General features: G+C 37.7%; 1 long non-coding RNA gene across 1 annotated transcript in view; it reads left to right on the forward strand.

Moving 5' to 3' along the window:
• Positions 1 to 15001, forward strand: part of LOC145985166 (uncharacterized) — a 252061-nt gene that overhangs the window by 231327 nt on the left and 5733 nt on the right. The window lies entirely within an intron of this gene.

Consider the following 15001-nt stretch of genomic DNA (forward strand, 5'->3'; position numbering starts at 1 on the left):
CTCATCTTCGCAATTAGGCTAAAGCGAGGTAAAATGAACCAAATCAATCAATGAGAAAACAAGAACAAATTATTTACTGTTACTTGCCCGAATGTGACATTTTTTCATCATTCACTAAAACTAAAGAAAAAATTAATGTTGCATCAATGGTATTATTTCCAGGAGGGGCAAATGAAGCATATTTTCCCCCATAATATCGTTACCACTTCAAAACTACTCCTTTTAGGTCGACATTCGTTTTGCAACACGGGAGTCGTGGCCCCACATGGACCCCTTCAGGACATCCACGACGATTTGTAACTTACCTAGAATGAAGTAAATGTAAAAGTAACGACAAGTGGAATCGAGTAACTTTCTCAAATGAGTAACTGTAACTGTAACACAGTTATTTTTTAAAAGTAATTTCCTTAACTCTGTAAAATGTACCTGTAATTTCGTCTTCCAGCCATTTACTGAAAACTTTCGAGAAGTTACTTCCATTCATGTCGCTATAGCTACCAATAAAAAGTAAGTAAGGAGGCAGAGGCAGGGGGAAACATATTCGGGGCACACGTTCATCTCCTGCCTGTTGTGGATGGGAGGGGGGCGTGCCGTGGCCGAAGCGCACCTGACTTCGTGGCCTTGACTGAAGGTTAGGTTAGGTATGTATAGTAATATAGTGATATAAAAGTTGCTTGTACAGAAGAGTAACCCACGACCTGACCCACCGAATTCCCTTTGTGCGCTTCTCCCACGTGCGTCTCGTCCACAGAATCGTTGGCATACATCACCGATGAATTTTCAGAGGGCATAGAGAACATGAAGATGAACAACTTTCCTTTATGACGTCTGCTCATTTCAGGCTTCCCCAATGGTGTAGTACTAAAACTCCTGCCTTGTAAATCAAGGGGTTCCGGGTTCGATAACCGGTTGAAGTATGCATTGCTCATAGTGTCATAGATTCCATTTTAAACTGTAGACCCAGTCCCGATTAACCTATTTGAGCATATAGTGACTTTTTGTTGGGTTCATTTGGATGCTACGATTTTCAAAATTCTCAAGAAACCTACATTTTCCATCCTTCATGTGTATACAACCGCGTTACAAAGATTCACGGTTGCCGCTGACGTTTGTTATTTCTGTTGGAAAGCGACAAAATTTGTGGTACGATACGGGATAGATTATGCATCCTGTGAAGTATAAATATCTCGTACAAATGTTACGAATTCTTTCCTTTAAGCAAACGCATCAAATACGATACGGAATATGTGTGTGCAGCGATATATCATCTGAAGGAAAAGGTTTAATATCATTAACTTTAACCTGGCATCGCCTCAGCCAGCTGGAATGATTATTGTTTCCATAGCACTCTATCACTTATAGAATCTTATCCGACGGTAAAAATACATGCCATTGCCAACCACGATGCTATCTATAAGATTGCATATTAGTGATAGAAAATGTCATCTTTTGATGGCTTGTAGCATCAAAACGAGGGCTACAAGAACAAACCGTTCCTAAGAGAAGTGGCTTGATTACCTCTACAACATCGTTTCTCGACCTATTATATTTAAATTACTAAGATATATTGTTTTAACAATTTTAATTCAACCCGTGTTGTACGTAGTCTAAACTCTACATTTCTGTTCTTTGCGCTTTACCATTGCATTTCACCGGCATCTCTCAATGTCAGCATGTGTGTTTAGTTAGATGTTAGACTAGAGTAAATTAGTCTTTTAAATTACCTATTTACTTTTCTAGAATGAAGTATGTGTAATTTGTTTAAGCAAGCGTAAAAGAGGGCTTCTCAAAGCACTAGATGTTATCAAAAATGTGATTATAAACTGGGTGCACACCTATACAAGTAATTCTGCCGGGGCCCACGCTTATGGGTCCCATGAAGTGTAACATCCTTCAAGGTAGGTCCCGGACTTAAAAAGGTTTGAGAAGCACTGCTTTACACGACGTGAACGTCGTTGGTGGTGTATGACAACAACAACCCTATTTTAAAGACAACTACAAGTAGCAAAAAGTTACCGTAAAATAAATTCCGATAGACAGTCTCTCTTAAATTATATTCTACTTATTTTCTTGTGCTCGTATTACACTTGTGTTTTTTGTATATAGAAAAGGCGTTCTGTTACAAGCACACAATCTAAAGTTTTGGCAAACAAATTGTAGCAACCCTGTGTCTAGCAGAATTGATATTAGTTGCAAAAAACCCTTGATGCTTAGGAAAGAAGACGATATTTTGTTGACTTCTGCTCAGTGGCGGTCACAAGGGTGCATGGATGGGCGGTTGAATTGGGGACTTTAAACACCTTTTCGAGCAGGCCTCATATCCAGGAAGGTATCAACTCGGATCAAAGACCGGCACTTACCAACGTGTTGGGCCCGACCCTGTGGCCGAGTGGTTAGCACATCGCGCTGCGACGCCAAGGGTCCCGGGTTCGAATCCCGGTCGGGCTTGGTTGTTTGTGAATGTCCATTCATCAATTTCATCATTTCATCACTCATCCCCATCTTCGCAAATTAGCCAAGAGGCACAAAACGCGAAGTAAAATAAACTAAATCAAATCAAATCAAATCAAACCAACCTGTTGGGTGAGAATTAGTCAAGGCAAGGACTTTAAATACTTTTTCCTAGGTTCATGTGGGGAGATATAGGAGCCCCTTACATATACTCTATCCCCGGAATATGTGGAGCAAGGCTGCGCTTAGCGGCAGAGAGGGGAGGAGGGAAACGAGTGGGCAGAGCGAAACAGCACAGCTGCTGTGAAGGCTGGTAACTGCAGTCGCTCCCCCCAACACAATCCCGTTCCCTCTCACGTGTTCATTGGTTGAGCCGTCTCGCCTCACTATTTCGGAGTGGTTATCACATCGCGCTACGACGCCAGGGGTCCCGGGTTCGAATCCTGGTCTGGACATGGATATTTGTGGTGTCCATTCATCAATTTCATCATATCATGACTCATCCCCATCTTCGCAAAATAGCCAAGAGTGGCACAAGAAGCGAAGTAAAATAAAGCAAATCAATCAATCAATCGCCTCACTATTTGCGTAGAGATTTGTTTTCGTTCGCTTGTTCCAGAGATGCCCGGGACAGAGTATAGTTGGTTTGGTACCACAATCATTAAGGAACATTTTCTATATTGCAAAAAGCAAACAAAATTCCCTTCTATAAAACTATCAAATTTAGTACGAAACATTGATGATACTCTAGAGAAATCGGTCATTACTCAGGGGTTTCTATTTTTTTGTTGACTATTCTATTTGATAAAATAATAATACAATTCTAACAATGCACCAAGAGTGCGTCATCAGCAGTGTAGGACACTTTCATGTATTACCAAAGTCAAGATACTTGCTGGGCCTGCGCGTTCGCGTAGTGGTAACGTCGCCTTGCAATCTCGGGTTTGATACCCGGTTGAGGTTCCAAGTGGTTTTGCAAAATGATCTGCTTACTCTATTTAATATGAGTACAATGTCTATTGTGGTGCAAGATTATAGCAAGTAGGATCCGAGGTAGACTCTTGAGACCCATGTTTTAGCGTGTTTTGTAGAATGTAAGTGAAATGTAACCATATTATTGTTGTTGTTGTTATTATTACTGTTTTATTGTCAATAGTATTCCACTTATTCGACTTTTCTTACATATTAATGGTGTTGCTAGATTATTACTTTTTGTGCAAAAATCTAGTGAACAAAAAGAACTGCAGGGAAGAACTGCGAGACTGGGTCCTTTAATCAGTTCTATAGCGAGGGGCAAAACAAACTGCAGTGCAGGGAATAGTTATGAGACTCGATTTATACAGGGCCCCTTAATCGTTTCTGCAGGGCGGCTTAAAGCTAGTATCTCCGTCACTGCTTCTGCTGTCAGGAACGTAGCCAGAATTTTATTTCGAGGGTTTCATCCCTTATCAGCAGCCGCCATCTAAAGGCGAAAAAGTGTGTGTGAGGGGGGGGGGGAGAATGGCAGAATTCCTCAAGATGATTTCCTCAGTATATTACAACCTATTACACAAGATGTTTAATCCGGCTAAGGAATAAAATTTTAATTACCAATATACGCAATTTAAAATAGATATTTGTAAGATTTCGGGGGGAGCTTCAGTCCTCCGAGCCCTCCCTTTGGCTACGTACCTGTCTGCTGTTGTATATTAAAGCTGTTCATATATTAAAATTATTTACGTATAATAATCAAGATATCTCGGATTGGCGGCACATTTCAGTTTCAAATAGATCCAGTATCCATTTGCCTATTAAATAAACTTTTTCTTTGTATTCTACGATGACAGTCTGGTGTCTGGAAAATAATGTTGTTGAAGGATTCTATTTTATGGTACTCGAACTTTTGTTCGTTGGGATAACAATATGTCAATCCTTTTCATAATTGTCATTGCTTTTGGGTGTTACGTGCCCCTGTGTCCCCACGCTGAGCCAATGGTTAGTTATTGTACGACCATCCTCCCTTTTGGTGTCATCATTGTTTATGTTACGTTATGACGACAATATCCTCGATAGTCGACAATTATTTTTTCACATGGGGTCTCGCACATTTTACCTGCGGAGTGCACTAGAAACCTCGCTATGCCAATCCGAAAAATAAAAATTCCAAAATTATGTAATTTACTTCTATTTGGAACCTGAATCAATCAGTCTGAGTAATGAAGATTTTTTTGGTAAACATTATAAAATATAACACGAAAAATTGAACTTTAAAAACTTGTCACTAGGTGGCAGTGAACGAAGGAGAAGAAGATGTGTACTTTCATTATACATTTTCTTAACACAAAATAAAACAAGTGAAGTTGTTATATGAAAATAAATATTATGTTCATTTAGTTTATATTTAAAAATTGCATAGTTGCAAGACACTTTGCATCCATCCTCTAGTCAGAGTTTCCTTTTCTAAAGGTCTTGCAGCAATGCCAAATATCCTTTAAAGAAAGTTCAACGGTGTACATTCTAAACTCTAGCTTTCCTTATAAATCTTTCGCCTTTTACTAAAGATTTCCTGACCAAGGCAGAAATTTATTTTTATCATAAAACATAAACTAAACGTAACGTTTCAACCTTCTAGCAAGGTCTTCTTCAGGCTCTGCACCAAGTACAAATGTAACAAGGTACGAAACAACACGATTCTGTTTTGCAGATATGTGGATGATTGTTTTGGCATATGGAAGGGAACGAAGAGGCAACTTGACATATTTGCCAAAGAAATACAAGATGAAGAAAGAGGGATATTGTTGGAACTCGAAATAGAAGAAGATGACAAGATAAGCTACCTAAATATATTGATGAAAAGGAAGAGAGGACAAGAAATTGAAACCGCTTGGCATCAGAAGTGTGCATCAGGGGTATTCATTCTGCCACAAAAGAAGTGATGTAAGTGAGGTGACAAAAATAAATTTTATAAAGAATATGGAGGACAGAATCGAGAAAATATACACGAAAGAATGTGAAAAAGAAGGCAAAATAAATAGCCTATGGAAACAGATGGAAAAGAATGGCTACGAGGAGGAGGATAGACTGGACATAAACAGAAGAAGGAAGAAAAGTGGCAGGGAAGAATTGGAAGAGAAAGAAAAAGATGAAGAGAAAGAAAAAGAGAGGTGGTTTGGAATAAGGAGTATGGGGGAGACCACAGAAAAGATATGCAAAGTGCTTAGGAAAGCGGGCATTAAAACGTACAGGAAGGGAGGGAGAAGCATCCTAAGAATAGCGAAGAATTCAAACAAGAAAAAGGAAAACAGAGAAGAGGAAGAGGAAAGGATTATTTACGAAGTGAAATGTAAAGAATGCCAGAGTGTGTACATAGGAGAAACGAAAAAGAGGCTGAAAGACAGATTGAAACAACATAGGGATGATGTACGACTTAAGAGAGAGAGAAATGCGATATTTAAACACACGAGAGAAACAGAACATGACATAGAGTGGGATGAGGCTAAGCAGATAGGAAGGGGGAAGAGAATACTAGTGAGAAAATGGAAGGAGGCCAAGAAGGTAATAGAGAAGAAAGATGAAGAAGACACAATGAACTGGAATGGGGGACTGAAGATAAACAAAGAATGGAAGAAGGTGTTAGAAAGAGTGGAAAGGACAAGAGAGAAAGAGGAGAGAAGAAGGAAGAAGAATGAAGGAAAAAGAGCGTGAGATAAAGAGTCCAACCACATTCCAGATGAAAGGAAATATTTAGCTATCGCCTTTCAGGTGAAAGTACCGTTGACAAGGGAAAGCCACCTGCTAGAATGTTTCCAGAACAACTTTCTAATAGTCTGGAGGGGAGTAATTTTTGTGTATAGGAATATATATCGTCCCTTTTTGTACCTTGTTACATTTGTACTTCGTGCAGAGTCTGAAGAAGACCTTGCTAGAAGGTTGAAACGTTACGTTTAGTTTATGTTTTATAATAAAATAAATTTCTGCCTTGGTCAGCATATTGAGTTTTTCACATCATGGAAACAAGGCGTAATGGTGTTATAAAGATTTCCGTGGTGGGGAGCAAAAGATGCGTTTATAAGTTATTTTTCGTATGGCTCGGCTAACGATGGGCCAAATAATTTCATTTAATTCAAAAATAAATTTTAATATTTTGTTTTCCATTACTTCTTACCGGAATTAGTGAGCACTGAGCATGAACGTTTTTTCAATCTTCAAGGGGTCGCGATTCGCGAAACCCGCTGAGTTACCGCCAACAAGCCGCACTTCACATAGGTCAGTAAACTCGATGACACAGGTGACAGGTGTGCAAGAGAGGGCAGTTGCCCCCATCCAAATACTCTCCATTAGAAATTTAGTGTAAAGAAAGGAATCTTATCGCCGATATTAAACATTATCATGCAATTAAAGGAAAATGAAGTATTTTCAAGCGAAAATTTCAAGCAAATAGGGAGGGGGGGGTTAATTATTCCCAACGTAATTGAACTATCCCACTTCGTTCTCTAGCAAATTTCTCTTTATTAATACTCCTATTTATTCGTTAGTTGTTTTGTGTTACCCTCTGTGTCTGCAGAATAAATTGTCCATACAATATTCTATTATGCAAGTTTAGAATCTAGGCTAAGGTATGGCATATTGCTATGGGGAAACAGAAAAAAAATCAGAACTATGGTCCATGAGCATCCACATACATCTTGTAAAAATTTGTTCAGCAAACTTTCAATGTTCACAGTACCATACCATCACTATATATATCAGAATCGCCTCCTATTTGTCAAGCACAATATCAAAATCTTCAATAAAAATAATAATATACATAATCATAACACAAGAGCAAAGGCAAACATACATATAGAGAACCGTAGACTAAACCTATACAAAAGGAGTGCCAACAACACTGGAATAATACTATACACAGTGTGGTATTTGTAGGGGGGGTGGAGGGGGGAATTCCCCCTCTCTGGATACTTATGTCCCCCTCTGCTTTGTAAATCTTATCACTGGGGGGGATGGTGTTTGGGGGGAAACAAGAAATTATTGACAATTTAGTTACTTTTTCCTACTTTGCCATTCAATTGCAACATTTTCTGTCAGACAACGGGAAGCTCCATTTTCCGAACACAGATGTGGCCCCAAGTGCTGCTCTGTTCCTGGAACTGTCAAACAAGTCGCCAGGGTTGAAGATCACTTCCCCTCTTTTCTTATCTTTGTCCACGGAATTGGCAGGAAAATGCATGTGAAAGTTACAATATGGTTGTCACGTGACTCGAACTTGTCACTTTAGAACGTCTCTATTTGTATGAGTTGAACCAGTGGCGGCGATTCGGTCCCAAAAATGGGGAGGGGCAAAGACAGTACATTTCCCTTTGTAGGTAAGATTTAGCATAGTGCAGGAGCAAAAGTTGGGGGGTGGGGCAACTGTCCCACCTAATCGCCGTCACTGAGTAGAACAGTACACGAAGATAGCCTACATGGAATTTTTGAAGCAAGCGCGATAGCCCTTTAAGAATTCATTTTTTTAAAGAACAGTGTGCTTTTTTTTTTTTTTTTTAATAATGAGCTAGATTTCTTTGTGAAGCTAGAATGTTAGTGGGGAAAGTGAGCATTATGAGTTCCAGACTCTGCTAAATTAGGAATCTGCCTTCAAAGTGAACGAAATCTGATAAAGCTGGTGGCAGTGAAGGCTGTGTTGATCAAAGGATCGGTTGTGAAAATTTGCATCTACACATGAAGGATGTAGTAGTAAAGTGTTGAGTTTCTTTGTTTGTTGCCCATGAAAGATTTAACAAATGTAAAATTACGTGGCCATGGATGGCTTCATGTATCTAGTGATGTAGTTACGTTAACCTTCATTGCCCACCTAACAAATTTTCAGAATTAACAAGCTAATAGAACTTGTGTTAAGCTCCTGGGTCCTGAGAAGCAAGTTAATGAGTAATTTTTATCATTTCGCAAATGTAACAGTAATTTAACAAAGTAGTCTTGGGCGCTATTTTTATGTGGTAGAAAACTTTTTGATTCTGCCTCCCCCCAAAAGTTATGCCCAAGTTTGATTCAGATCCTTAAAAGTTAGGTCTCAGGATAGATTTCTGGCGGTGGGTGTCAAAATCTCACTTTAAAAACTGTAGGCAAAGTCCCGATTAGCTGTTCTGATCATAAAGTGGATTTGGCCATTTCTTTCTGTCAAGATACGAATTTACATCGGCAATTTTTCATCAATTATTAAAAATATGATTTGTTCAAAGCTTTTTTTAGAAAAAGTTCAGTGACATAAAACGAAGTGTGGAGTGGCCCCATTTACCAATTAAAATTGTCACCTTGTAATCAAGGGGTCCCTGGTTCGATACCCGGTGGAGGCACATAGTGGTTAGGTTCCCACTTTAAAACTGTAGGTCTAGTCCCGATTAGCCTTACTGTGCATAAAAGTGGACTTAAAACACCAAATCAACCAATCATATAATATATATATATATATATAAATATACATGTGTAATATACATATTACATACATATTATATATTATATTATATCATATATATTATATCGGGTCACGCAACAATATATAAGCATTATCTCATGCTGTCTCTAGACAGTCGGTAGAATTTACCCCCTCTGGAAATTTCTTAAATACCACACTGACTATACAATAAACTTCCATGTGAAATAAAGGAGGAAAGATATCTTAAACTATTCAAAAATATAATATAAACAATCTCTTAGAAGCATCTACAGTAGAAGAATTTCCACACTATTTCTAAAACTGCTTACTCTGAGTCACACATATACAGGTATGTAATAAACTTGATATAATATCAACATGTATTTAACTTTAATATGCTAATCTGCATCTCATATATGTAATAAAGGGTATGTAATATATACGTATTTGCAACTATTATTCTGCTGCATCCCATATGTGTAATCAAGTGAATATATGTGTACTGTAATCATACTGAAATATGTTATATGTAAAAAGATGACGTATTATACACTACTGTAGATAGAAATATGAACAATGTAGTCCACAGAACGAGAATAAATTACAAATTACAGTTGGAAATAAATAGATTGTATTTTTGCTGTTTTTCAATCTGCTGTACGAAACCATGTTTGCTTCCCTGATGACATAGTGGTAGGTTGTTTTGTAATCAAGGAGTTCCTGCAGTGGAAGCATGGAGGGAGCAGTTGTCCCTCCACTTTTTGTCACTTTTACCCCAGAACTATGCTAAACCTTATCTACCAATGGAAAATAAATCATTCCTTTCCAATTCGTGCTCTCAAACTCGTTCGGTAAGAAAGGAGGACCTTTTAAAACCAGCATTACTATCATGCTGGGCTGTTTCCTGGCTGATTGCGGAGATCTTGGGAAGACGTGTGAAAGTCACTGTGGAATTTATTTTGTTTTATCTACATTCCAGCGAAGATAGACGGTTGTGGATTCAACAATTTCATCTTGTACTCTTCCCTTGTGTGTAAGTCTGTTATGTGACTGTTGGTCAGCGCATTTATTTATTAATTACATATTAATTAGATGTAATAGAAATAAAACCCCAATTCAGGTGTGCAAGTAAAACAAAAACAAAAGTCTGACAACTTCAAATTTCTGGCAATTTGTACAACTATATAAAAAAGTTGATTTACCAGTGATAAACCAGATAACATGGAGGAATAAGCCACAGATGCCACTGCATTTAAGTGTCACGTGTTAATTTCACAACAAATTTAAAAAATGCATTTAATGGGTTATTTTTCGTTCACTTGGTTTTTTATTGCGAGAAACTTTATGGAAGTGAAACTAGAATTTCACCACGTCGGTTATAAGGAGAAGAAAGCCTACCTCTCGTTCCACATCAATAGAAACGTCCATGATTCAAAATTAATGTGGGAAGAGATAAAGAAATGTGGTATTTACGGAACTGGAGCTGAGTGTCCCACACTTTTTAAATGATCCGCATCTGTTAAACACCCACTATATTGACAGCGCCAGTCCCTCTAACCAAGAAACTGATCTCATCCTCGAAGAGTGCGGACGCTTCCTTACAACTTGTCTTGTCTTTTGTCTTTCCCGGTGAACGGGTCCGCTACAGTCGCTTATATTAAACCTCGTAAAAGGTTTAGAGTAACAGGGTCAGTTCTGAATAAAAGTTGAAAGAAAAATGGGGAAATAAAGTATACAAAGACAATCCGCACACCATCCGTGAGTTAAAAGAGAGTATTGTACGAAAAATCGGGAGAATTACAGTAGACGAACTTGCACGTGTAAATTCCAATTTCCTTCGGAGATGCCAGGAATGTGTTGCAGCAGAGGGACATCATTTTCAACGCCTTCTGTAGTCAAGGTTAGTACACAATATGAAAACTGTAATTTTAATAGCCGAGTCTAGCGACTGTCGCTGACCCGTTCACCGGGAAAGACAAGCGCTGATGCCGGGCAGCTTGCCGCCGAGTCTCGTAGCGAATGTCAGGGAATGCTCTGTAGGTAGTTTTCTATATTCCCTCTTCACCGCCGACCTACCCCTACATGTACGACACAGTGTACCTCATTGTTATGCAGATGACACGCAGCTGATGATGCCATTAGACCCCAAAAATGCAAAACCAGCAGCAATTGGTCTCCTGAACCGTGACCTTGATGCTATTTATAAATGGTGTAAACGTAATTGTCTTGTAATTAACTCCTGTAAATGCTGCTTTACATTAATTGGTTCTAGCGCTGCCTTAAATAAAATTAAAATAAATGGGTTATCAATTAATAGTAATGATGTGAGGGCCCCACACTGCACAACTGTTAAGAACTTAGGTGTGATATTTTATCAGAAACGTGAGTGGCAAAACCACGTAACGTCTCAGAGTTCAAAAGCTTATGGTATACTTAGATCACTCCATAAATCATCGCACTTACTTTCGATTGATGTTAAATTGGGTCTTATGCAAGTTCTAGTTCTTCCCATTTTCGATTACTGTGACGTTGTTTATGGTGTTAATTTAACAAAAAAACAATGCTAAAATTGCACAAAAGTACAGAATTCTAGTATACATTTTGCATTTAGCTTGAAACGAAGGGATCACATACTGCCTTACTTAAATGACGTTAATTGGCTGAATATGACACGACGCAGAAAACTACATCTGGCCTGCACAATAATCAAAATTCTGCAAACAAAAACACCGACATACTTATACGACAGCCTCCAATTTAGACACGGCATACACAACTACAAGACTCGACACTCTAAGAAACTTCATCTGGAGAGATTCTCAAAATCCACATTCCTGTCATCCTTCAAAGCTGCTTCTGCATATTGTTGGAATGTGCTGCCACCATATTCTACCTCGTGTGCGACATACAACAGCTTGAAAAGGGCAGTAACAAAAGTACTTCTACATGAGCAACAGAGCCTCAGTACACATGACTATATTCAGCATGCTTACGTTGAAATCAAAACAAAAAATGAGCAGATTTGAACCCTAGATGAGCATTTTGATGTGTGTGAATGAGTAAAATTGTCTTTATCTTTTTAGAGTGCTAATTACTGAATGCATAATATAATTCATTCATTAGAATTTATAATTACTTGGATGTGTGTGAATGAGTAAAATTGTCTTTATCTTTTTAGTGTTAGCTACTGAATGCATAATTACAATTAATTCATTATAATTTATATTTACTTTGATGTGTGAGAATGAGTAAAATTGTCTTTATCTTTCTAGAGTGTTAATTACTGAATGCATAATTATAATTCATTCATTATAATTCTTAATTACTTTGATGTGTGTGAATGAGTAAAATTATTTTTATCTCTTTAGTGTGTTAATTACAGAAATATTTAGAAGTGAAAATGTAATGGAATTTTTATGTTATAGTAGTAATTGTATTTTGTTTGTTTATTTTGCAGGTTAAGTGGTAGAGCAGTCACAGGCTGAACTTCGCCCGTGAATAAAGAATTTCTAATTCTAATTCTAATGTAACTGCTGTACAGAACGACATCATTGTGGCAGCAAATCAATCTACTCGAGGAAGTTATTATTAAACCTTTATAAGTATATCTTGATGCTAGCCAAAGGCAGTTATGTAAGCTGGGCATAAACAACCATATGTAAAGCTGTATCCAATAAAATTTTGTTGGGTTGAGTTAAATTCTTGTATGGGGATTTTTGATAAAGATTATCATTCGGGAAAGAACAACTTTTTCAAATTATGAAAGTGTTTGGTAAATTTTTTTAGAAATATTAGTCATTTCCTACCTGACTTTTCAACATCCAAGTAATATGGTACGTTTTATTGTTATTTTTAAATTGAGAGGCCATTTCTGAGAAAGGCAAATTACTTTTTAAGTAAAGATTTCTTTATCGAGATATTCAAGTTATGGAAAATGAAGAGAAATCTGCATTAGGTGAAGAATTAGATACTGATGAAGGCACTGACTTAAAAAATCCAAAACAAGAAAGTGAGCCAGATGATGAAAGGAAGGATATAGAGAACCAGCTGGAAGATGAAACCGAGGAAGGGGAAAATGATACAGAATCGATTGCAGAAAGAAAGACAAAGGGAACGATTAGGATAGATGGAGAAGATGAAGATAAAATTGATGAAGTAGAAATTGAAACTACTTTCGAATCCTTGGATACTTCACCAGTGGAATCAGAGATTTTTGATCAAAAAGCCTTTAAACGAAAACAGGAGAAGGAAGAATTATTTTTGCTTGAATTTGTTGTTGACAAGATTGTAATTAATACAGAAAAGATTCCAGAAACGTATGTCCACAATATACCCCATCCACCTCCGATTCGTGTGACTGTCTCATTCTTGGATTTCCCACCATTGGAACTTGCACAGCGAGACTTCTGGAAATATTCGCAGTTCACAAATGCAATTGAACTTGAATTGCCTTTGAAAAATGGTCGATCGATATTATTTCCCATGGTGCCAGACGATCTTGAACAGATAATGCAAGACAAGACAAAATGTAATTTGCTTGTATGCGTTTATAGGAAGTTCAAAAATTTTGGTGTTCGCCTTGTCGGATTAGCCCAAGTATGCATTGCAGACTTTGTTTTGACTGTGTTGAGCTTTTCAGAAAAAAACATAACCAACATGTCATCATCTGACAGGATGAAGAAAAACATAACTTTGTTCAATGATGAAAACAGTATGGTAGGAATAATAAACATATTTATTAGGTTTACTTGCTTTGGGAAAAGGATATATACACAGTTCCAAGTGTTTGAAGAGTCGCTGTCCTTTCTGTTCAAGCATAGAAAGGATGAAGAAGCGTACAAATGCAGGTATTATCATAAAGATCTGAGTGTCACCGAGTATTACAACAAGTGGGAAAATCTGAAGCAATACATGGAACCGATAAGTAAAGTGCCAGAGATTCTAATTCCGGAAGAATTGAGAAGTGAAGCAGGTGAAATAAGGAGAGCAACCATAGAATGGTATGAAGAACTAAAGGATTTGGAAACGAAACTGTTCCTCACAGAGGAAGAGTATGAAATGAAGAAAGCTGAAGAACTAGCTAGGAAACTAGAACAAGAAAGACTGGAGGAAGAAGCAAGATTGGCTGAAGAAAGGAAGAGACAAGAAGAAGAAGAAATGGAAGCTGAAGACATGGCAGAACCAGAAGTAGAAGAAGCAGAACCGGAAGAGGTAGAAGAGGAGGAAGAAGCTGAAGAAGAAACGATGGCACTCTTTGAAGATTTTGATGAAATACCAGATGAGACTGAAGAATCGGAAATGGGATCCATAAAAGCTGACGATCAGACTAAAGAGCCTCCAGATAATAAAGAAGATACTGCTACCGATCAGGCTACAGGAGATGAAGCAGAGCCTACAAATGAGGAAACATAGTATGCAGTAACTAATGAAGTTCCACACAATATTCATCTTATGAATATATGACCCACCTGTCTGTATTTTATCTTGTCCTGTGTTAGTGTTCATAATCAGTGCCTGCCAAGAAACATTAATAAATTACTGGTTTCAAGCATAACAATGTTTGTCTTTTTTACCAGAGAAAGCTAAAGTACCTTCTACTTTGGTTGTAGGTTGTAGAGCTGAACAATGGAAACCTTTCCATAGCAATAAGTTTAATGTTAACCCTAATTACACAATATATTTCCTGTCACTACATAAACATGATTTAAATGATGCCACATGTAAATAACTTACCACCAACAAAACATCAGCATAACATATTAACAAATCAAAAACTTAGTAAGGCTGAGAAATGTGTTAGTCAAGCTTGAATAAGGTATTAATCGACTCTCAGCTGTATGTGCAAAACTGATGTTGTTCCTAATCCTATTTTGGATCATCATATATGAGTACATTGTATTTATTTGTGTATAACTGAAACTTACAATTTTGGCCAGATTTTAAGTGAAATATATGTAATTTTAACTTGTTACATATTACTACCGTGCGTTCATTTCCATCTGCAGCCGAGAGATCGGGAGAAGCGTGGCGGGCGGCGCTGACGGAGATGCCGACATTTGCGGCCTGTAATGCCCGCTTATTTTTATGGACATATGCAGACATTTATATAAATATTGCAAAACGAGCACTAACCTGTGTTAT

This window comes from Lepisma saccharinum, chromosome 3 (assembly GCF_977018435.1).
Source record: "Lepisma saccharinum chromosome 3, izLepSacc3.1, whole genome shotgun sequence".
In the NCBI taxonomy this organism is placed as follows: domain Eukaryota; kingdom Metazoa; phylum Arthropoda; class Insecta; order Zygentoma; family Lepismatidae; genus Lepisma; species Lepisma saccharinum.